Source organism: Dermochelys coriacea, chromosome 12 (genome assembly GCF_009764565.3).
Source record: "Dermochelys coriacea isolate rDerCor1 chromosome 12, rDerCor1.pri.v4, whole genome shotgun sequence".
NCBI classification, from domain to species: Eukaryota; Metazoa; Chordata; order Testudines; family Dermochelyidae; genus Dermochelys; species Dermochelys coriacea.
Window position 1 is genome coordinate 17,701,825 of NC_050079.1, and position 25,385 is coordinate 17,727,209.

Consider the following 25,385-nt stretch of genomic DNA (forward strand, 5'->3'; position numbering starts at 1 on the left):
TTTCAGAAAGTTTTACAATTAGTGTTGGGGCATGCTGGACACTGATTTCATTTCACAATATCGCACATAAAAGCCAGCTGAACTCCTCTCAGTGTATAACCAACCTCAAGCTACCTCAACAACAAGATACCAATAACCCTGTAATTTCAATTGCTCGCTTTTTTTTTTTAATGTGTTCTGTATCTCAGTGAAGTCTCATCTCTCTAGCCCACTGCCATAGGCTAATAGTCTGTAACAAAGCTCACCCTCAAAAATGTCAGTTATAATGAAAAAAGCAAGATCACAGATGAGAAAGTTGGCCTTAGCTAAATCCTATGGGCCCTACTTGCAGGTTCTGAAGTTTCTTCTGTTTCATCCACTAAATCTGAATTAGAAGGATGTGTTAAATTGGATCACCACTGCTTCTTTGTCCCATATCACTCATTACCCATCAAAGGACAATGAACTCCCAAAGAATGAAAAAAATGCCATTGTCAGCTGCCAAGCTGAGTAAACACCGTCCCCAGCACTGCAAAGCAGGAATTGAGTAGTCTGCTTTTTAACACTGGATGAACTATTAAAATATCACTGGATGCTGGGCAGCAAGCAATAATCAGAGAACTTGTAACAGTGGATCCCACTCAATCCACTTCACCCTGTTCCAGCCAAATGGTTTGTCATCTAGGGCCCTATTTCACCATTGCCCTATTTCACCACTGCTTGGGCAGTCATTTACAACAGTGTAAAGAGGATGTAAAATACTACTGGTTTCATATGGTAACATTTTAAACTGTTATACATGACTGTACAAGATACAAGGCAAGGTAGAATCTAGCTTTAGACAGAGATGCACTGGTGGCTCAGGCTCAAATTGGGATAATGAGAATAAGGAACTTTTTTTTTGAGGGGTGGTTATTATAACATTTATCACTATTGATCACAGTCAAATTTCTCCCTCTCTCTGAAAAAATAGTGTTTAATCCCTAAAGAAATCTAGGTAACAACTGATTAGTTAGCTGTATTTGTGCTGCTTCCTACTGCATCTCTCTGCAGCACGTGCCATTCCTTAAGCTCATTATGGTTTGTGAAGGAAGTAGAAGACGGGGGGTGGGGGTGGGGGGAGGGCAGGAGAAATTCCAAAAGACAGAGAAAAAGCTTGGTTTTCCTTAGCTCTAAATAGGCCTCTGTTGTATACATTTAGATATGTTTAATAGCAATTTTAGAGATAACTAAGTGAGCATCAACACCCAATGTCCCATGAACTTGGTAAAGCAGGGCTATGCATATTGGGTTCCTCTACTTTCAGTACATCCCACTGTTATTCCAAAAAAGTGCTATTTCTTAATATTTAAACCATGAAATGTTGTTTGATCTGTCAACAGCCCATCCCACAACACTGAGCTACAAGCATGGGGCTTTGTGAATGCTGCTTGGGAACACCCAGGATGTTCAGATTAGTATCAGGTTTCTGAGTTATTTTATATACTTCTGTAAGTCCCTTTTCAGTGACTGCACCATCACTGCATTGCTTTAATGGGACTACAATGCTAATATACCCTTGGAATATTTCAGTCTGACAACTTTTTCCATTAGAATTTTACTAACTACTCCGTCACATACCTACATCTTCCATCTCCTGGGGGACTAACGAAAAGTCTACACCACAGCTGTGAGGTGCTTCCCAGCTTGAACAGACAGATACGCACTAGTTCTGCTTGAGCAAGTGTGCTCAGAATAGCAGCGTAGCGATGGCTCAGGCTAGCCCAAGTACATTCCCAAAGAGTCCAGGTGGGTTTGTACTCAGGTGGCTAGGCCAAGCTGTCGCCCATGCTACTGCTGGCTACACTGCTATTTTTAGTGCACTAGCCTAAGCAGAACTAGTGTGTGTCTGTATACCTGAGCTGGGAAGCATGATTCAAATGGCAGTACCCTATATGAAACCAGTCTTCTTGTCCACAAATAATACATTCCAAATTGTGCAACAGTGGGAATGATTCCTGCTTTGTGATTAAATCACTAAACATCCAGGGTCTGATTCTAATCACACTTACACTGGTTTTTCCACAGATGAACTTCACTGGAATTACTCATAAATTTACACCAGTGTGAAAATGGTAACATATCCTAATGTGCAATTTAATACATCATTGGTGAACTTAGCCCAATCACTCTAAGGTTCTAAATGATAGTATAAGCTAGTATTAAAGAGATACTGTAAACATAAAAATCTGTGAACAAGTTTCTTTAAATAAAATAGGTCCCCTTCATTAATTTTCTGGAGGTAACATATTCTGAACCAGAATTCTGGAGGTCTTTGGAAATAATTTGAGTGTGGAGATCTGGAAATCTCTATGAAACTCTCATGGCATTCAGCTAATGCCAAACTTTTGGGTTTTGTTGTTTATGCAGCGCATTCACCTATGTAGTTAAGACATTAAAAAAAATCATTTAAAGGCCTAATCCATAGCTGGTGTAAATCAACATAGCGACACCAATAGCTAAGAAGTTGGCTATAATTTTTCTTTAAAAATACAAATGCTGATGAATGGCAAGTGTGACAAAGTTCCTCCTCTATCTTGGTGGGTCTTGCGCTTATTGGCGGATTTGCTTGCCTTGGAGCATCACGGCAGCCCTCAGTTTCGCCATTTTTTGTGAACCCACAGTCCAGGTCAACTCCTCCTGTGTCTGACCAGGAGTTGGGAGGTTTGGGGGAAACTGGGCCCACCCTCTACTCAGGGTTCCAGCCCAGGGCCCTGTGGAATGCAGCTGTCTAGAGTGCCTCCTGGAACAGCTGTGCAATAGCTACAACTCCCTGGGCTCCTTCCCCATGGCCTCCTCCCAACACCTTCTTTATCCTCACTATAGGACCTTCCTCCTGGTGTCTGATAATGCTTGTACTCCTCAGTCCTCCAACAGTCCACGTTCTCACTCTCAGCTCCTAGCACCTCTTGCTCCAGCTCCTTACATGCGCACCACAAACTGAAGTGAGCTCCTTTTTAAACCCAGGTGCCCTGATTAGCCTGCCTTAATTGATTCTAACAGCTTCTTGATTGGCTGCAGGTGTTCTAATCAGCCTGTGTCTTGATTGTCTCCAGAAGGTTCCTGATTGTTCTGGAACCTTCCCTGTTACCTTACCCAGGGAAAAGGGACCTACTTAACCTGGGGCTAATATATCTGCCTTCTATTACTCTCCTGTAGCCATCTGGCCTGACCCTGTCACACAAGACAAAGGAAACCATCTCTAGGATTCTCATATTATCGACAGGAAAGGGAAAGTATGCATAACACAAGTTTTCCATGCACTGTACACCTCTATTCGGCAGACACTATTTCTAGGGATGAAAAAGTAATTCAGTATCCATGTCCATTTTGTTCTTGACTTCTGTACTGAGAGTCTACCAACAATGTCTCAGAGCCAATTGTATTGGGAGTATTTGAGATGTGAACATTTGGCCAAAAAAAATATGAAATGAGACAAAATAGCTTCCATATAGCAATAACTGTCCTGTTATAACTAACGTAGGTGAGATTCTAACCAGAGACCTGAAGATGAACAGCTCCAGATCCTATTTCATGAGTTCCTTGATTTCAGACTTTCTAAACCTTGCAACCACTGAGGAAGCCCACAGAAGTGGACCTGTAGCCCAATATCCTCCTTAGTCTGTAAGCTCCGCAGTTTTTTCTTTTTTTTTACAAAGCAAGAATGACACATTTTGAACTGGAGCAAACCTTCTCTCTCTACAGGTGTGCTATTCTGAAAATAAGTTTGATTCAAAATGTTCAACTGGCATGCCATTGTATTAATTATGTTTTGGCATAAATCAATGTGCCACGTTAATTGACTAAATAACATGCCTCTGGTGTAAATCTGATGGTTTTCTATGTTACATTTGCTATTTCAGTGGGTTGTTAAATGTCAAGTGAATGTTTTGTGCTGCCTTTAGACCTCACCAAAAGCCTTTCCCAAGATATCCCAAAGATAAGAGTTCCTGGCCCTCATTCTCATCACTCTTTTGTACCACAGAATATATAGCTGGTAGGAATCTGATTTCAGTTTAAATTCCTCCCCGTCTCCCCAGTACAGCTCTGTAAAAGCAATCTGTAACTGGGACTGGGTCTTGTTACCTCCCCATTTCCTTCCTTGTCTCTGCTTATGCTCAAGGCCCCCCCCCAAATAATAACAGCCTGTAAGATTATCAGATCTGACTCCATCCCCTGATGTTGATCTAATGACTCTTGTATGTGGTTGAGCAATTCCCTCATCCTTTGCCTCCCACCAGAGGGCAGGGATCAGGAGGCAGGATGTACAATTAGAATTTAAATGAAAGTATACAATTGTATACAAATCTCGAGGAGTGAGGGGTTCCTGATAGAAAAGTATATGTGGAGGTGCAGTAGGGTTCTTCTGCTGACCCTCCCTGTAAGCAGCTGTTTGAACACTCCAGGCTCACTCCTTGTGGCAGATGCAGCTTGCTAACTCTACCAGGTTACATAAAGGAGGTGAGAGCGACTGTCTGGGCAGACAGAATTACGGTCGGAGACAGAGAGGTTTCTGCAGAGAAACCACAGAAACAGCTGAGGCTGGAAAGAACAAATAGGGTAAGGTTCCTGTCATGTTGTGGTTTCAACGTCAAATAAATTCCAGCCTCAGGAAGAGGATACATTTGCACCAGATTATGGCTGAGCATGGGCACAATCTAGCTCCCACTGAATTCAGTGGGAGTATTTCCATGGATTTCAGACCTGCTTCAGGTAAGACCCTGCTTTCTGTTCAGAGCAAGGAGGGAACCTCCCTTGAATGGAATCCATGCACTGTAACCAAGCCCTGTCTCTATTTTTAGACCAATTCACAGCATGTTCACTACTTAGCTTTCTCACTTGCTAACACAGTTAGGTACCTAGACATGTGAGGCTCACTTCTGCCCTCAGTTAAATGGGTGCAATTTCTAATGCATGACCGAGGGATGATGAGCTCAGGTCTGCCCTCAGTGTCAAGCTGGCTGTCCCATTGTTTCATTGGGCTGGCCGGAGTGTCACTGAGGGCATAATTAGAGACATTTCATATAAAGCATTATCAGCTTTTTAATCATAAAAACAAATTAAAAGATTAGGGTCTGTCCATGCCTGGGGCCCCAAGGTGCTGCTGCAATACAAATAACTACTAAAAATTATAATAAGATAAAAATGATAATTAAAAAGAAACAGATTTTAAATATGAGCACAGTTTTCTAGGGTTAAACATTTTATTAATAATGAGGAGGCCATGGGTCTGCCATCTCTCTAGCCCCTCACTTATTTCTGAACACTTTTCACCTCTTGAAAAGTAATCTAACATTTGTTCCTGTTTAAAGCGGTCTTTGGAGTATTTAGACATGTCATCAAGTGTTGAGCCCTAACTCTAATGGCCTTTTATCTGTTCTGAATTTACAAAGACATTTCATTTTTTTGAGTTCAAGAAATTATTTTCTGTCTGCAATATGAAAAAAAAAATCCCTGGTTTGCTCTTAGCTCCTTCCCTGTCTAGTCCAAACACTGAAAATGTCAAGTTTGCTCACTAATTAAACACGTCTGTCTTGGACTACACTTGTATCCTTCACCGTGATGGTGCAGAGTCTCAGGGAGACATTATCCATTCATGTTTTGAAATACAGCATTTTAAAAAAAACATTGTGTGACACAAATACAAACGTATTGGAACAATCTTTTAACAGGCAAAGCAATCATAACCTGGGAGAAGCAGAAGTACGGTCAAGCTGGTAAGTTCCAATGGAAATCTGGATGGGAATTTCCTCAATATTTGGGGGCATTGGGATTCCACAGTTTTGGTTCAGATCCATATGTATTTATCTTTCCCTCACCCCAGTAAAAGCAAGAGTTTGATGTAATTTCAATTTCTGGTGGCAATGAAGGGGAAAGGTGATTAGGGTGGTTGAATCACCAAAGGTTCAAAGTTCAGTTCGGACAAGCCACCAAAAGCATAGCTGAACTATGTGAGATGGAAATCTCTCAAGAGAAGGCCTTCTTGTGGTTTTGTGACATTTCTAATTTTGTTCTAAAACCACAAAAACATCATCCTCATTTACACAAGCAATTCTGAACTTGAAAAAAATTATTCTTTTCAAGTACAGTTCTAAAAGTGGTTGACACTTCACATGGTGCTTGTGTGTGTCTGCTGTTTCCTATTTTATTCAAGCCAGCTACACATTTCTAGTTTAAAAGTAACATTTTTTTGTTGTCTGCCATTTCCTTTGAGAGTTCTCTTGGGACAGCTGTTTGTAAGGCAGGATTACCATAAGTGATTGAAATAAAACAGAATCTTAACTGTGTTCAGGACACAAGGCCTCCCACAATGATAGGACAAAAAGAATAAACAGCCAGCACCTCTCATGAAATGAGAAGGAAGAGAAAAGGAAAGGAAGGAAGAATATTTAAAATAGAGAGGAATTGTAATTTATGGTAACATATATGGAAAGTGCTCTAATACAATAATGATCTGTGTGGCGTAAATGCCTAGAGAGATTAGATTATAACAGGATGAGAAGGGGAGGGAGATTAATTTAAAAACTCCATTAAATAAAAGTGACAATAACAAGATGAACAGAACAGTGGTTTTTAATGGATAATTTCTTTGTGTTCCCTAAATGTAGCTAGCACATAGATGTCACAGTGATGATGGGTAGGTCTATCACATTTGCACTGTTTTGCAGGACTGGACCCTCTCCTGCACTGTTATACACATTTAAATATGTATCACAGAGAAAAGACCCTCTGCATCTGATAATACAGTAGGTTCCATTTTGTACATTTGCACAAAATATACATGTTGCTATTGTATGCAGCCGTGACCCTGTACAAGAAAGTAAAAGTGAGCATAGCTCCATAGATAGCCATTATGTAGCCACACCACACTGTAGGCCCATGTCCTGCTGAGAGCAGACAATGCAAACTTTCCCTGCATGGGATGCTTCTTTAACCAATCATCAGTTCTGACATGAGAGCTGGCTGCTTGGAAACCCTCTAGCCCAGCCCACAGAACACAGCAGTGCTGCCAGTGCAGCTGTGTCATGTATGCTCGGACATACTGAAAACTCAAAACACAGATCTGGAAAGATGCACCTGGAAAAACTGGCAATGCTGGCCAAACACTATGCAAGATGTTAACTCAGCATTATGAACAGAAATATGGCATATGACAAAGATGACAGTCTCAGGGTTACAGAATACACATGCATAGTATTGTAATTCTACAGCTGTACCCAATAATAATAATCTGTCTAATTGTGGCAGCAGTTCACTACTGAATGCAATGGTCCAGAACCGAGTACCGTGGAGGGAAAAAAGTGACATATGACTGGCTTTCTTGTCACTTGATTTCTTAGCTCCCGAAAAGTTCCTCAGAAGTAAACACCTGTACTGCTTCTAGGGATGAAGCTTCAGTACTATGGTGGCCTGACACACACCCTTTTCACCCTTCCCTGCCCACTTTTCAGCTTACGCAGGCCAAAGCAAGTTGGTAGCCCAGAGTGGGTGTGTAAGATCTGGCCAACTTTTGCACACATGATGATATGATCAGGAGACAATGAGAAGAGATTGGAGAGAAAGACAAGTGCTTGGTGGGGAGGCAGCTAGGGAGGGAAAACTGGGTGAGTAGGAAAAGAAATGGGGTTGGGTTAAAAGGAAGAGAATGAGGGATTTGTGGAAGAGACTGAAGAATTGGAAGGAGAGTGAGGGAGAGGTTGTTTGGGAAGGAGAATGGAGGAGAAGTGATTCAGGATATGCTGAGGGAATAACAGTTAGAACTCATTGGAACTATTACTTTGCTCATTGCACTAAAATGGGAAGATATAAAGACTTAGTGAGAACTACTTGTAGCTCTAAAGTAATTCTAAATCAATTAGTCGGATGTTTACGTGAGCAATGTAGACAATGGATTAAATACTTTTCTAGCTATATATTGTGAGACTTTTTTTTGCCAATTTATAATGCCTGCTGTTCTGCTCAACAATGTAATTCAGATAAAGATATGAGAATATTGTTTGTGTATGCTACTGTCACATACTTTTGTTTTAGTAAATGGAAAATTAGCAGGACTGTGCTTTCTGAACACATTTTCAAATGTGCAGGATGCTAAATTAATCTCTTTACACACTATGCAGGGATTTCTTGATTCTCCCCATTATAACTGAATTAAACCAAAAGGTAAACTTTTCAAAAGCTCTAATGACTTAGGAACCTAAGGTATGTCTACGCTGCTACAAGTCTCAGAGCTCAGGTCGACAAACTCAAGCTTGCGCTTTGGCATTAAAAACAGCAGTGTAGCTGCTGTGGCTCTGGCTGGAGATTGGGATCTGAAGCATGGGATTGGGTTGGGCATAAGAACCCAAGCTTCAGGCCCAGCTGCAATATCTACACGACTATTTTTCATGCCGTAGCACTAGCCCTGCGAGCCCAAGTCTGTAGACCCACATTCTGAGCCTAGCTGCTGCGTGTTTAAAGCATAGTGTAGACATACCCTAAGAGTTCCATTCTCAAAAGTGTTATGGGCATGTAGAAGCCTAAGTTTCAATGAAAATCAGTGGGACTTTGGTTCCTAAGCCACTCAGGAGATTTGAAAGGTAAGGGCAAAAGAGATGAAGGAGGGAATGCCGGGGAGAAAGGCATTATTAGAAACTTTGGCTACATTTCCATCCTAAGCCAGGGTATTAACTTTAAAAAAAATCTTTAAAGTTATATATATTTTAAAGTAGTTGGAGCAGAAGAATTTTTAATTTGTTTACTGCCTAATTTGGTCCTCCTCATTTATTTATGAAAGGTCTGAGTATAGGGCCCAGTAAAGGTAAAATTAATTTTTCCTCTAGTTAATTTTGTATTTTTCATTATGATGTTGGATGTCCACACTGAAGATCTTTACTGAGAGTGAAATTTACTCCCATGCAGATGGTCCACACAATGGCACTCTATCACTTTGACCCTAAATTCAGAGCTTCAATAGGTCTTAGGCAGAGCTTATGAATTTCACATAAAGAGAGAGCCTGGATAAAGAAGGAAGAATTCCCTGCCCCATAAAGGCCTAATTTTCAGAGATGAAGTGCATTTGCAGAAACAGTAGGCTTTAAATGAAGCTATGGATGCTTGACAGCATAAAGAAATCAGGAAAGACATCTTTGTCTAATTATGTCATGGTTAATAGGAAGTTAGCTTGCCTACTTTGAACTTTACTGTGCTGATGACCTTGCTTATAACAAGAAGACTGTAGATGTCTGCTTGATGAATGTGTGCTCTGATAAAGAAACAAAAGTTCTGCACTGGATTTAAGAAGCTTTGACAACAACAAGGTAATTCAGACAGATTTTTCATACACGAAAGATGGGTGAAACATGAGAAAAGCCTACTGAGGCAATAAAGGAAAGTAGTGTAAATCTGTTAAAGAAAGGAGCATGACAACCATTTGTGAGCTAAGGTAATGAAATAAGTTGATTTGTATTTACTTGGGTTAAAAGGATAGACCTTAATGGATATTATGCTCATTAAGTTCTGTTTCATTAATTTCATTCTAAAGCTCTGTGGGGATTTCAGTAGAGGATTTTAGATGCAACATGAACATAATATACATTGTATGTTAAGCAAAAACAGTTTCAGTTCATAAAACTTTAACAAGCGGTGATTTATCTGGACTAGAAGAGAAATAGCCAGAGGTCCAGAACAAGCAAAATGAGAAATCCAGCATTTGTTGGGGTGCTTGAAAGGATCTATTTCTTTTAATACACAATAGATCTCTCTTAGGTATTTGAAAAAGCTCCTTTCACCTTACTATCTAAGCACCAGAAATAGGCTGAAAATCTCTACTTTGTATTGTTCTATGCTATTGCAGCAGATTTCATTTAAGGAGCTAGAGAGATCTGAGACACTTAGATGAATAAACCATCTCATCTCTGAGGGGATGGCAAAACACCTAAAACTCAGGTGCGAAATACTTAGACCACATGAACCACAGATTAGAATACCAGGAAAGGTCAATTTATCCTTCAAGAAACAATAAATAATTTGAGTTCTGTATAGTTTATGGTATGGGGCTTTTCTAAACAAAGAGTTTATTTGCTTTGGATGAACACTGAAGATTCCATGGCTCTTTTCATAAGAGGAGAGATTTGCAGGGGTATCTTTGCCCAGAATGTCTCCTCTATCCTTTTTGTACAGTGTGCTAGTTATGTCAAAGCTGCCTTTCAGAAGTGCGGTACATATACACTATGGGCCAGATTCTTGATTGCAGCTGAGTTCTGTTCAGACCCAGGGAGGGAGGGAATATGAGAGGGAGTCATTTGCAGCTACCTCATCCTGAACTGCCAACCCCAACATAGTCAATGCTGTAAGGGAGCAGCTCAAACACCACTAAGTGTAACCGCATAAGGTTCTCCCGGGATGTTACACCAGTGGAGAATTGGGCATAGCAGAGCTTCTCTTTGCCACACTCCCACCCCACCATACCTGCCCCCTCTCCTTATGGTGAGGGTGGGGAGGCAGCTGGAGTGGTGTACATGATACAAACTGAACTTAGTGGACCAGAGAATCTGGCCCTACGTAAAGTGCTTTGGGGTACTTCAAAATGAAAAGTACCATATATAAATGAAAAATATTGTAATGAACTGGCTAATGTGGTCATTCTCAACCTTTTGGGACTCAGGATCCATTTGTAAACCTTGATGGCCTGTTGCGACCCAGTAAATAGATTTAGTGCCAAAAACATCTGACTTACTAAATATTTCTTACCAACAATATATAAGATATTATCTTAATGCTTAATATAAGTACAAATAAGTGCACCATGTTTACCATAGCAGTAGGTCCTGCAATTCTTGTCCCATAGGGCTAGCTGGGCACAGGTGGGGGCTGGCTGGACCAAATCTGTCAGAGTGGCGTTGTTAACCTGGCACATGGGGTCACAGTGCCATTACTAAAATTTCTTCCAGCCGGCCCTCCATCATCATGATGGACAGGCAGCTGGGTCAAACCTGAGAGGCACTGCAACTCTGTGCACCAGGTCACAATGCCTGGAGCAGAGAGCCAAGCCCAGCCATTTGTGTATGACCAGAACTGCAGAGCTGCCATCACTGTAAGGTGAATGCAGGATGGACTCTGCAACAACCCCCTTTTCCCCCAATGGCCCAACACCACCATCACCCCTTCTGGGCCTCCCACATGACTCTTGGACGTGTTCTAGCAACCCAATTTTGGGTCACAAGCCATGGGTTGAGAAACCCTGGACTAGCGTGTATGTGTGTACCACTGCTCCCTATTGAATGAAATCAGCTCTCTTAGCAGTAGACAGACTGACTCGCAGATAAAAGATATGTTCCTTTCAGCTCAAATAGTAGGCTCCTGTGCTTACTGAGTAGGAGATCTGAGTTCTTTTTCTACTGTTTCTATGAAGCTCTGAGTGGTCGTGGTGTCCAGCATAGTGACAATCATGACATGGTTAGTGGAGCATATATGTTACTATATTATGTTTGATGGAAAAGGCTCTTTACTGAATTTAGTTCAAGTACTAGGAGGCAAGCATTCATGTAATCTACTCCCTCAGTGAAGGAGAAATGTATCCACCAGCACTATACCATTGTCTTATGCAGAAGACAAGGAAGTTTATGTCCAAATTCATGGCAATTCATTGATCACCTGCTCCTACCCTAAGCTTCCACATTGTTAGAGTTCTAATTTATCACTTCCCAATAAACAGACCAAATACCAGCGTGGTGGTCAATTTGAAAGTGGTTTGGTCAGTCTAGGAAAAGCCCAGACCCTGTTTGTTGATCTAAAACATAGCTTGTATTCTGTTTATCTAATCATAGTTGTGTGTGAGGCCAGTTCTATATTGGTCTCTGAACCATAAAAAACTGCCTTCATCTCTGAGACATTAATGTGTTACCTGAACACTTCAGGGTCAAGGATACCTAAGAGACAAGGTCTTTTAAATGCACTTCCCAACATAGTCTGACCTTTCATGCAGTCTGGATGGTTCCAGTTAAATCCCTTCCTAATCAAAGCATCTTGGAGAAATTGGGACAACATATGTGCTCTAAGATCATTAAAATTCCTAAAATTCCACTTTCACAGTGCCTCATTCAGAGATGGCACATATGTGTGACATATACTACCGAGACCATCAGGTCCAATATTGTGAATTAGGGTTATACAAAATCCTCACAATGAAATTTTAAAACCTCAATATTTTGGGGCCTTTCACTTCATTTTGAATTCACAAGATTGTCCCAATATCTCAAAATATTACTTTTCTTTTTGCTTGAAATTATCCTCTTTTCAAGTAAAAAGGTTTCTTTTTCAGAATTTTGTTTTCAAAATTAATTTCTCAGATACAGATTTTTTCCCCATCAAAACACATGCAAGCTTAAATTTTTCAACTGCCAAATTGTGAAAATTTCCCTAACAGCAAAATTTCTGGATGTGATATTGTCCTAAACAAAATAGTCAATATTCTTGAGAGTAGATATCTTGCAAAACAATGTTCACAATTTTCACATAATCACTATTTTAAATATTGTTCAAAACTGACATATGGTGACAGTCTTCCATACTATTTATTGAAGTTGAATGTTCTGTGATATCCAAGTAAGAGAAAGTGGTTTTGCATTTACACAGCTAGTCATTATGAGAGAACAAGATGGAATAATAAGGTCTGCTATTATCATGAGATCTAGTGGTTTTAGCACACTTTCTTAATCATCCAAAGCAGGGAAAATACATGCACAGTATTGCCATCCCTGCATTCCAAATCATGTGTTAGGCCCCCACAAAACATGAAATTGACTTAAAATCATGAGATTTTAAAATAAAATAAACCTTGTATCTTATTATTTGCCTTTGGGTTTCGAGCCTTTAGGGTTCACATTTTTAACCTTTTCCCTGAAACCACGAGGATGAGAAAATTACATTTTTTTAAAATGAAAACTGGGATTATCACATGAATCATAGGAGCTGGTGCTTGAAGAAAAACAACATATATTGTGAGACTCGTTTCAGAGTAGCAGCCATGTTAGTCTGTATTTGCAAAAAGAAAAGGAGTACTTGTGGCACCTTAGAGACTAACAAATTTATTTGAGCATAAGCTTTTGTGAGCTACAGCTCACTTCATCGGATGCATTTGGTGGAAAATACAGAGGGGAGATTTATATACACACACAGAGAACATGAAACAATGGGTTTTATCATACACACTGTAAGGAGAGTGATCACTTAAGATGAGCCATCACCAGCAGCAGGGGGGGGAAAGGAGGAAAACCTTTCATGGTGACAAGCAAAGTAGGCTATTTCCAGCAGTTAACAAGAACATCTGAGGAACAGTGGGGGGTGGGGTGGGGTGGAGGGGAGAAATAACATGGGGAAATAGTTTTACTTTGTGTAATGACTCATCCATTCCCAGTCTCTATTCAAGCCTAAGTTAATTGTATCCAGTTTGCAAATTAATTCCAATTCAGCAGTCTCTCGTTGGAGTCTGTTTTTGAAGCTTTTTTGTTGAAGGATAGCCACCCTCAGGTCTATAATCGAGTGACCGGAGAGATTGAAGTGTTCTCCAACTGGTTTTTGAATGTTATAATTCTTGACGTCTGATTTGTGTCCATTTATTCTTTTACGTAGAGACTGTCCAGTTTGACCAATGTACATGGCAGAGGGTCATTGCTGGCACATGATGGCATATATCACAGTGGTAGATGCGCAGGTGAACAAGCCTTTGATAGTGTGGCTGATGTGATTAGGCCCTATGATGGTGTCCCCTGAAGAGATATGTGGACAGAGTTGGCAACGGGCTTTGTTGCAAGGATAGGTTCCTGGGTTGGTGGTTCTGGTGTGTGGTTGCTGGTGAGTATTTGCTTCAGATTGAAATCATGGTGGAATTCCTCAAGGGCTTCTTTTCCATGGGTCCAGATGATGAAGATGTCATCAATGTTGATAGATGTTCTTGTTAACTGCCTACCTTGCTTGTCACCATGAAAGGTTTTCCTCCTTTCCCGCCCTGCTGCTGGTGATGGCTCATCTTAAGTGATCACTCTCCTTACAGTGTGTATGATAAAACCCATTGTTTCATGTTCTCTGTGTGTGTATATAAATCTCCCCTCTGTATTTTCCACCAAATGCATCCGATGAAGTGAGCTGTAGCTCACGAAAGCTTATGCTCAAATAAATTTGTTAGTCTCTAAGGTGCCACAAGTACTCCTTTTCTTATTGAGAGACTCATGACAAAATTATGACCATTTGGGAGACTGTCTCTGCAGCAATAATATACATGAAGTCAATGCTAAACAAAAGGCAATGACACCTAATAGTACTAATGGAATTTTTAAAAATAGTAAAAACTTGTCTAAGTCACCAAAGTCATCAGACATGACCCAGAATCAAGGCAGATCATAAAAGGGATCCAACTCCCACTAAACTCAATAAAAAGACTTTGAACTAGCCTTGGATCAAACCTTTTAAAGCCAATCTAATTTAATAAGATAATTTAGCAAGATAACCCTTTCCCCATCTGAGTTATGATCTAAACACTGAAGAAGCAGAAGACTGAGGACACAGTGTGAAGTATTTCAGCACTATATGCCTTCCCTCTAACTTTGTTCTCTGTCTTCTGGTGTCCGTGCCTTGTCATGGTGGGACAGCTTGCTTGCTCTAATAATCCCCAGACTCTGTGTTGGCGGGGGCTTTTTGCTCCTGCCAGATTGAACAATGCCGGATTGGGGAGAGGCCAGACAAAGCAGACACCCTGGTCCTCCAGGTTAGGGCTTAGGCACAGGGCTAACAACCCTGTCCTGTAAAAAACAAAATATGTTCTGGAAACAGTGGCGGAGAAATCAACCATTACTTTGTGCTATGGCCTTCAGGAGTCAATGACCCGTATGACTGCCAATGGTGAAAGCTGAAAGGAAGCCACTGGCATGAAGACTGAAGTGCTCAACACCAAGACAAAACCAAACTTGTTTTTTGGAATGTATGGACAATGTACGAAACAGGGAAGCTAGCTCAGGGCACTACAGCATACACATCCTGGTGGTCAGCGAGAGCAGATGGATGGGATCAGGAAGATTAATAACAGACTCAGGAGAAAATTTGCTGTATTCTGGACAGGATGATGGACAACACCATGATGGCATTGCCATCCTTTTGAAGAAGGGAGTGGAGCATTCCCTGCTTGAGTGGAAATCTATCAGCAACAGACTTATGAGAGCCAGACTGAAAGGGAAACACAATAATATCACCCTGATTCAGTGCTACACTCTGACAAATGACAGTGATGAAGAAGCAAAGGACAAATTCTACCTTACATTACAGATGGAGTTAGAGAGAGTACCACGTCACGAGCAAACTATCATCATGGGAAATCTGAATGCCAAGGTGGTAAGGACAACACAAACAATGACAGAGCAATGAGAACACATGGGTGTGGCACCATGAATGAAAAAGGAGAGAGGCTTATTGATTTCTGCAATATGAATGACCTAGTCATTGGCAGAACCCTGTTTCAACATCATGAAATTCACAAGCCGTCATAGTGTTCTCCAAATGGCAGAGATAAGAACCGGATTGATCATATGATCAATGGCAAATAACACTCACTGACAGATGTGAAAGTGAGAAGGGGAGAAGATGTTGGCAACAACCACCACCTTGTGACAGCCTCCATCAAGCTAAAACTGAGAAGTGTGGGTCCACCAAACAAGGGGCATAGATGTTACGACGTTGACAAGCTAAAGTCCCCTGAAATACAGAAAGCCTTTGTTACGCAGTTAAAGAACAGGTTTCAGGCAGTTGCAGACGATGAAGAGGAGGGGAATGCAGATGAGAAGATCAACATGAAGAAGGATAAAGTAACAATTTGTAAACAGGGCAGTGAAGCCTGTCTAGGCTACAGGCAGAATAGAAGGAAGGAGTGGATCATACCCAGCACATGGAACGCCATAGAAACCAGATGAGCCTTAAAGAAAACGTTTTAGACATAAAATCCCAGAAGCTAAAGGACAAATACCATGAGCAGCATAGCAAGGCACACCAGGAAGTCAAATGCCTTGTGAGAGCAGACAAATGACGTTACAGTATATTGAAGATCTGGCAACACAAGCAGAGGATGCAGCTGCTTGTGGTGAACAAGGAACCATCTACAAAATGACGCGGCTTATTAGTGGTAAATGGCAGACACCAACAAACACTCTCATCAGGGACAAAATGCCCCCCACTGACAACATAAAAAGAATAAGAAATGCACTGGACACAGCATTTCAATGAATTGCTGAACAGTGAGCCACCTAAAGAGGAAGCAAATATTCAGGAAGCAGAAGATCTTGATATCAACACAGACACCCCAACTAAGGAAGAGATCATTCAAGCCATCAAATCCTTAAAAAATGGGAAAGCTCCTGGCAAGGATAACTTGAATGCAGAATTGTTCAAGGTAAATCCTGAGTTAGCAGCATCTATCCTGGCCCCTCTATTTACATCAGTCTGGGAAAGGAAAAAAGTGCCAGATGAGTAGACCAATGGGGTTATAGTGTAGATATCAAAGAAAGGAACTCTCAGGGATTGTAATAACAGGCTTTTTATCTGTGTCAAGCATGATATTGTGCAAAATCATAGTCCGGTGTATATCAGAGGCAGTTGATAGCATTCTCAGAAAAGAGCAAGTCGGAAAGGGCATGGATGCACAGACCAGATCTTCACTCTACGAAACATAATAGAGCAATACTTAGAATGGCAACAGCAACTCTACATAAATTTCATAGACTTTGAGAAGGCTTTTGATAGCATTCACAGGACCAGCCTATGGCTCATTCTGTGGGCATATGGAATCCCTCTCCGTATAACCATCATTAAAAGCTTCTATTCCAATTTTACATGCAGTGTTGATTATAGTGAGCTCAGTTTTGAAATCAAAACATCAGGGGTGTGTCATGTCTGAAATCCTCTTCAGCATTACCATTGATTGGGTAATGTGGCATACAACAGAAGACATGCCAAAAGCCATTAAATGGACACGCTTCTCATGCTTTGAAGACCTGGATTTCGCAGATGATCTTGCTCTCCTATCACATACCCAACACCATATACAAGAAAAAACAGCTCGACTCAATGCATTCAGCCAGCAAATTGGACTGAAAATCAACTGCATTAAGACAGATCTCATGACCTTTAATATTGTTTCTCCATCACCAGTACAGATAGGGGATCATGTTCTCACCAATGTAGAAACATTCACATACTTGGTTAGGACCAACAGCCAGGATGGTGGAGCAAGCCAGGACACCCAGAACAGAATCAGTAAAGTCAGGAACACATTCAGGAGTTTAAATATAATCTGAAAATCATCAAAATACAACACCAAAGCCAAACTCAAGATTTATCAGAGCTGCGTACTTTCAACAGTACTTTAGAGTGCAGAATGCTGGGGAATGAGAATGTATGACATGCCCAAACTGTCTTCATTCCACACAACCTGCCTCAGAAAAATCCTCCATATCTTTTGGCCAGAACAATCTGAAATCGAGATCTATTCACACAGTGCAGCCAAGAAGATATGAGCACCATCATTGCCAGGAGGTATTGGAGAGGGATTGACCATGTGCTTCCTATGGAAACTGATTCCATCACCAGAATAGCAATAAGATGGACACCTGAAAGCAAACGAAAACGAGGCCACATGAAAACAACATGGCGAAGAGCTGTGGAAACTGAGCTGAAAAATCTGGAGCACAGATGTGGAACCATTTAAAGACTTGCCAGAAACAGACAGGAGTTTTGCCGCTGCCCTAAACACCAGAGGCGTAATGGGAACATGATGATGATGTTGATGATGCTAACTTTGTTAAACTGGTAACACATTTCCTTCCAAAAAAACCCCAAAACAAACCCCCAAACCACCATCATTTGACAGATCTTGAAATCTTGGCTGTACCATCTGCTTGAAAACAAACACTATCAAGTGACAAATATCAAAGTTTGCCAAAATCAAAACAAACTTACCTGTGTCCGTAGCCCTCAAGATTATTTTCTAGAAGTCCTCCACTTTATCCCATGAAAGGCAACGAGAGCCTAGATATTTTGTTTCACAAGATAAAATGATGCCTCCTGACGAAGCCATGGAAAGACTGTGATTTGATTGGTCATTATTGCCAGCTGCTAAGTATTTTTCACAATAGAAATCTCTTCTTGTGCATTCATGATCTGAGACATCATAAAGTGGATTTTTGAAAAGTGAAAACTCATACAGTATTTGATTAAGATTATGATTTATTTTCTGTTATTGAAATCCCTTTCTACACAGAAGTCAATAAGATACTGTAAAATTCTAATCTGTGCAAGCATATGGGATATATATTACTTACAGTACATGCAATCCATTTGTCAGTGACATTAGCAAATCTAATTAAATGTTCTAGTTGTAGTTATGTAAGGATAAGTTTGTGCAGGGCATTTTCTTCAAAGAAGAATGTCTGTTAAGAATAATTCTATTGTTGTTAACAAGGTTAGAAAAGGTTACAAAAATAAACACTGTAGATGATGTACAACTATAGTAACTATAGATTTATTCAAAGAAAAAAATTGTCAGACTGGATTATTAAGAAGCTATTTTAACAAAAGGTTAAAGATAGTTAAACTATCAAGGGAAAGGATACAAATTATTGCATGGGGATTTAGAGGCAAGAAATACATAGCCATGTAATGCACTGTAAATTAAAGTCATTTATAAAGTACAACTGGCACCCATATATAAAAGAGACTGCTTAGTCAGCAAAGATGGGTCCTGCTATTTGTCATTACTGGAGTAATTCTGTGGGATAGCACAGTATGTGTTTATTAAATGCTCATCATTGTCAAAATATTCCAAAATATTAATGGTCACTGAAGACAACTGCTAAATTCTTTGTCATTGAAAGTCTTAGAGCCAGATCGTTGGTAGGGCTGAGGAGGACAGAGACACAAGAAAGGGGTGTGTGTATGTGCAGGCACAAACCTTCTCTTCACACTCCCCTTGTTCCCGGGGTCATTGTGAGAATGGCCATTCCATACAAGTTAATGATGAGAAGGCAGAAGCTCCAAATATAGTTATGATTTAAACAGGATTGAGAGGTAACATGGAGGGAACGAATGAATAGTGTTAAAAGAGGGTGGGGGGGGATGTAGCTGATTCTCCTCTCAAACAGGAACCACGTCTTTCCTATTCGGTGATAGATATTTGGAAGATTTCCATGGAGCTGGCAGTTGCTGATCTCATCAGAAAAGTTAATATGAAATAAGGTAAAGACTAAACTTGTGAGCTCTCTGTGTTTGCTACAAAACAAAATATTTTGCATCCCCCCATTCCTCCTGGGAGTCTCACATCACAGAATATGAACCAAATGTGGCCTGGCTTTCTTCAAGATGACACAAACATCACTTGTATAGAAATGGAGTTTAAATTGCGCTTTAAATTGCTGAAGTGAGCAGAGTACAGAGAGTCTAGTCCCTCCCACAGCCCATGGAGCTGGTCAGCTGCTGTACATCACCAATTTTCTTCCCCAACCTTAAGTCTGGAATTGAGGATACAGTCCTTCTACATCATATATATAAGCTGTTATGGCCACAGGATCTTTGTACACATGATTTCCATGGTCTCTGTTTGGCCTAACCCTCACTACTGCCCTCCAAGGTGACATTCTCCAAAGTGCAGAGGGTCTGTGTGGCCCTTTGGCTATTGGTCCATTGTTGTGCCCTGACCACAGGACTTAAGGGATGCAAATAGGCTTGCATTTATCCTTCAGATGAGGATGAATTTCACACTGTATCATGACTAAGTCAAACTCCCATCAGGACTTACTCAGCTTTACCTGAAAAAGGATTGGAACATTTGTCTATTTTTTGTACTGTCCCTCTTAAATACATGATACACATCCTATAACATTTCTCTGTGACATTATGTATTAACTTTCTTTAAAACACAAAGTGCCACAGTGCCGGACCACATTACTTAAAGAAAATATAGTATATAGCATCAGCTTAGATTGCTCACAAAGAAAAGCATAAATAGCCCTCATCCCAGTACTACCCATTTTTTATAACTGATCAGATTAAATAGAAACATTAAGGAGTGTATGCTTACAATATTACAGAGCCAAAATGTTAATGCACGGCATGCACAGGCTCCAGATGTGCCTTGCCAAAAGTATAATTCTCAAATCTCTCTTTTTTCTGTCACTCCAATCTGTTCATTTTCTAAAAAGGTAATGAAAACCTGAAGAATTGCTCTGCATACAAAAACCTGGATCTTTTTCTCCTGAAAACATTATAAAATATAATCAACGGTTTGTTAGCTTTGAATACAGACTTTTCTTAAAGAAGGTCCTCTGCACTTCAAGGATAGCACAGGTACAGTAAGTAGCAAGTGGTGCAATGGTTACCATGGTAAATTCTGCAGTTTTTTTTACTGTATGGTAAATACTTGAATATTGGTGTATAATCCAACATAAGTGTTTAGAGCAGAAGCAGCCACTTTTATGTAAGTCTTCTCTGTTCTCAATTCATTTTTTCACTCCAGCCTAGATCTTCCTTTATTGGGTGGCTTTATCACCTTTTTGGCTTGTGCACACCTAGAAAGGCAAAGTAGTAATGGGAGGTTTAATGTTCACCCCTGCAAACCCTGATTCCAATGGGAGGTGAAAGAACATCTTGCAGAATCAATCTCCTAATTAATAGCAGAAGGATTCGCTTTACTTAAGGTATTCCCAGTATTTTATAATTTCTTGCTAGACCTTCACAAATGAAGTGTAAGAGCACTTTGTGCCTTTGTAAATTACATAAAACACAACAGCCTTGCTTGTGAGTAAATGATAATGCAGCAGGTGCCATTGTATTAAAATACATATGGATTGATTATTTTGTGTCCTCAGAAGAAATATCATCTATACATTATATCAGCTGAGACAATTTGACATGGAAGGTAGAATAATTTCTAATAATTTCTATAATGGAAGGTAGAATAAATAACAATTTAGTTGTTGATTTGAAACCGTGATGAAGCAGGGATTCTGTGTTCTTGACTATAAAATACTCTTGTGAAAGGATATCTTTATTGGTTTCAGAATTGTGCTACTGTGTAGATAATAAACTATTTGGAAATATGACACTACTCATTTTGTTCTATGCCTATGGTTAAACACCTAAACCAATATTTAGGTACTTAAGTTAGTGGCCTGATTTTCAGATATGCTGAGCAGCTCCAGTTGATTGAGGGACCTGTTTTCTTTCTGATATACAGCTGACAATAGTGAGAACTACAGGTGCTCAGCATCTCTGAAAAATCAAGCCAATTATTTAGGTCCACACTTAGATTTCTAATTTTGAAGATTTTGGCCATGATGCTTATCTGGAGAATAGCTCTGGATCACTGGGAACTTTCTTGTTCACATCAATGGGAGCAGGATAGGACACTCAGCTTTTCTGTGCAGTTATTTTATGCATTCAGTTGTAAGGGACAAGTACCCGACCACTGTAAATGGCTCTGGAGTGTCACAGTTTCATAACTGATTACAGGAAAGGACTGGTTTTGTTAGAAATGTACCATTAAAAACAGATTCAATTCCCACTGATTTATGGACTATTATTTTCTGTCAGTTTCCCAAGAAGATTGGGAGTAATGATTAGGATATGTCATTCAAGCTGAGCATAGTACTTTCAGATAACTATATGTAAAATGATAGTAAAGCTAGAGAATTTGGTTCATTAGCTAGTAAAACTGGCCCATTCCATCTCTCTAGAGTACGATACATTTTTAGTTTTATCTTTATTTATTTTGCTGATTAAATCTGATTTGTATACAATTAACAGAGTGCCTCTGCATTTTCATATGTAAAGCATTCTTTAAGTGACAGGTTTTGGGGTTTTTTTACATCAGAATATTTAACATAAAACATAGTTTTTAAGGACCTACATCTCCACTACAAGTATGGAAATAAGTTTGCTATGCCCTGAATTGGTAGCCTAGATTGATTGGGGGGCAAGAGGAAAAGATACTTTTTAAATCTATCATTGTTTTTTGTATGTATTCTGTGGCATTTGAATTGTATGTCCTTTCTGACAAAAAGGCTATTGCCTGCTGTGAAATAGATCAATGGGTTATATTGTGCAGTGATTGCTATTTGTTTAAGAGAAATCTCCCTGACTGACCCACTTTCTGTAATGCATAAAGAATAAGTGACAGGAGTAATATTTTTGTTCTTGGTTCACTTTCATTCATCTTATTTGATCAGCACTGAGCAAAACTGACATCTCATCAAAACCAAAGGAGTGTTTCTGCAGCAGGTTTATCAGAGGGTGGCATTTAAAACACAGACATTGCAGGAATAAATGTATTTGCCAGCTCCGTCCATCCATGTAAACCTGACCTTTATCCTGTAGTTTTATTGACACTGTGCTGCTTTGTATCATATTTCATTACTGTGCTGAAGACTTGGAAGGTCCTCCTTGTAAAACTGCTGTTGCTTCTAATCTGCAAATCTTTACATCCATAATAGATTTAAGGAAGAGAGAAAAACACTAACTAAATAAATAAAAAATAAAGTGAAATAATCATCATTCTAGAGAAATCTATGTATTTAATGCTCTTAATATGTATGAATTTTGTGTAAAATAGAGAATTTGATTTACTACTTAAAATTATAATGTATTATTATCATTATTTTATTATTATATCTATTGCATTACTACTTAAAGACACCAGTCAGGGATCAGAATCCAATTAAATGAGGCATTATACAATAAAAAACCAACAACATACAAAGAAAGTCCTTGCCCCAGAGAGCTAAGAATCTAAGTGAGAATGTGGGAAATCTTGTACTTTGAAATTCTATGATGTAAATAAATACATTCCATCTATAATCACGATCTAGGCTCCGGGTATTCTTTGCTACACTTTAGCTACCAGTAACTATTTGCCTTGTTTGTTATGTTGTATGCTTTCACTTAGTTCCTGTGATCATCTGAGGATTTGTGTAAACCTTTTTATGAATACAGTATTTATTTTAAAAGTTCTTATACTTGATACATATACATTTTAACTACAGATAAGAGCTACCATGATTATATACTTGTTCTGTGTATGAAAATTTTGATGAGAACAAATAAAAATTAACAAAGCTACATCTGATCATTCTGAACCCCCCCCCCCACATATTTCTAACTAATTGGTTAAATAATGGTTTGCATTACTTCAGTATGTTCTTTTTCTGAATCCCTTGGAAGATTTCCAACAAGCCAGAACACTGCTGCACCATGCTGGTGAGCCCTATGTGAATCGCATCTGTGCTGTTGTTTTCAGCCTTCTAGTCTTGAACATATTGAAACAGTCAACATTTGACAGTTAAGCAAACGGGCTATTTTTCTTACAGAAATAAATAAATCTAATATCATGCTGGATTCCCAAACCCTAATATTATCCTATTCTAAAGAATGACTAATTGAGCACAAAAATAAATCATTGCTGGATGCATCATGAAGATTTGTTTAATTTCTAAAAAACAGAAACCGCAAACTATCAAACTCTTCCTTTTAGTCCTGCATTAATTGAGGATAAGGGGCCTGATCCAAGCCCTTTGAAGTAATTGGAAAGACTCCTACTGACTACAATGAGCTTTGGTTCAGGTGCAAAGTGATTTGCTATAGTTTTAGTGAGGCTTTATTTAGCCTTTAGAAAATGTAGATTTTTTTTTAAAAAAGGAATTCTAAAGCTTTAAAATAGTGTTTTTCAAAGTAATGTCTCAGAATGCAATCAAAAGCAGGTAAATAGGAAACTTGTGATATTAAATATAAGCCACATCTCTGACTGATATCTTGTCTAGGGAAATCTCCCACTTCATTATGTGCCCCTAAAAACATTACATTTATCTTCATCAATCTGTATAGGAGCACTATGGTTTTACTTCCACTGTGCCATAATGTTAGTATCTTTAATTTTGCAAGGTTTGTTGAAAAGTACTGCAATGTCATCTTCAGAATCAATGTCAGTTAATATCATTTAATTGGCTCTTCAGAAACAAACACAAATGACAACTATCTCATGATCTGGGATCAGATAGAATCCAAGAAGATGGCGCATTCCATGTTGAGCTCTATATAAGCCCCAGCACACAAGAGAAGTGTTTCCATCTTCATGAAAGTTTGAATCGCTAGATATTCATAAGAATAGAGGTGATTACATTTGAAATTTGTTTGAAATTTCAACAAAACTTTTCATTAGAAGTGTAGTGGGAGGTTCGATAGAAAGCTCAATTTTTGTCAAAAAAATATTGAAAACTTGAAATTCAGGAAATTCCAACCTGTTTTTCTTGGGAGCTTTTCAAAATTACAAACTAGATATGACAAAGGAGGAACTCCTTAGGGGGTATTTTCTTTCTTTTTTTAATTTTAGGCATGGGTCTTTCTTCTTCAGTATCACCTAGTTTCTTCACCAGCAATGAGGTAAAATGAATGACTAGCTAGGGATTGTGGAATGTACTGGCTACTGATTGCCGACTGGCTATGCATTGAAGTTTTGCTTCTTAGGAAAAACCTTAGATAACATAAAACTAATTTACCAGAGGGACCACCTACTACCCAATCTCCTGTATTGCCATAACACTGGAGATTGATGTGTTGAGAATTGACTGTTCTATCTTGTTTTCTCAATAGGGCAGGAGTCAGTGACCAGCATGGTCTCCTTTGGAACTTAACTGGATTTTCTTGTATATGAAGCAGCAGCTGAATGGATCCCAGAGTAGCTGTAAGGAGGTAAATGAGCTAACCCAGGAAGGTCTCATTTCCAGGCATATTTTAATGCCTCCATAAGCCCTTTTCTAGGCTTCAGAGCACGTGGTAGATGTGAAGGATCTGTATAACTTTATCGCAGCATGTTTAAAAGTCCAAGAAAAGAAGTGGGTGAATAATAGATGAAAGAAGTTGTCCATCTATGCTGATATATGCTAGCAGAACTATAGAGAAAATGTTTCATATTGCAGTTGAAAAACACCATAATAAATGATTGGTTAAAGCAATCACATTCAGACAAATACCAGTTCCCAGCAAGGTAAATGTACGTGCTCTCTTCTTTCCTCTGTAGTTTATATATGTATTTACACAGAGCAGTCATCAATCCCCCTCTTTTCTTTATTTTGCTGGGATGATTGATATTAAAGGTTTTATGGTTTGTCACAATTGCACTCTACAAGCAACTCCAAAGTATATTTTCATGTTAACCTGCTATAGACCTTGGGCCATCAAATATGTAGATGGCCATGATCTTTTCTAGTACCAAGTTAGTAAACAGCTAAAATAGTTCAAATGGTGGCGACACTGCTTCATCAGAGAATGTGAGGCAGAGATGATGTCAAGACATGCATGCCAGC

The 25,385-nt window shown here is 39.4% G+C and overlaps 1 long non-coding RNA gene across 1 annotated transcript; it reads left to right on the forward strand.

Moving 5' to 3' along the window:
- The first annotated feature begins 4,449 nt into the window (after window positions 1-4,449).
- On the forward strand, window positions 4,450-25,385 carry LOC122456287. Its single transcript, XR_006275108.1, has 3 exons — window positions 4,450-4,578; window positions 5,691-5,735; window positions 24,673-25,385. It is a non-coding gene; the product is annotated as an uncharacterized LOC122456287 (long non-coding RNA).